The 410-nt window shown below is 42.0% G+C and overlaps 1 protein-coding gene across 1 annotated transcript in view; it reads right to left on the bottom strand.

Annotated features, from left to right (window-relative positions):
• LOC118327924 (transmembrane protein 88) overlaps positions 1-187 on the bottom strand; it is a 6,649-nt gene extending 6,462 nt beyond the window's left edge. The window contains exon 1 of the mRNA XM_035661455.1: positions 62-187. The gene's annotated coding sequence lies outside the window, so the exon portion shown is untranslated. The remainder of the gene's footprint in view (positions 1-61) is intronic.
• Positions 188-410: the final 223 nt, after the last annotated feature.

Below are 410 nucleotides of genomic sequence, written 5' to 3'. Positions count from 1 at the left end.
TAGAGTAGCCCTATGGATCCTATGATAAACACGCCATAAATGAAAAAATGTTCTTGCCTACCTCCAAGTACAAATCTCGTTAATCCTTCGGCTGTTTGTTGAATGCTTCACCCGGTGATCGACCCGGAGCTCTTAATTTCACTATTAAATAAAACAGATACTTCTTTATTTCTTTTTTTATTTTTTTTTTTAAAACAGCAGCGGATAAAAGCACCTGTGAGTTGAACCCGGTGCTGCTGTGCTGATGCTGCTGTGAGGAGACTCTGTGAGTCTGAGGAAGCCGAGACACTCCAGGACGCGCGCACTACCGTTAAGTGCGCGTTCACGAGGTCGTACATCAGGTACATTTACAGCCTCCAGAAAGCATCCAGAAAAACAACTCTCATATTTGAGATTAAAATACTTTTGTT

The sequence above is a fragment of the Morone saxatilis genome, unplaced genomic scaffold, assembly GCF_004916995.1.
Source record: "Morone saxatilis isolate NCDOM2014 unplaced genomic scaffold, NCSU_SB_2.0 Contig18, whole genome shotgun sequence".
Classification (NCBI taxonomy): Eukaryota; Metazoa; Chordata; class Actinopteri; family Moronidae; genus Morone; species Morone saxatilis.
This window is presented reverse-complemented; position numbering and strand designations above follow the sequence as displayed.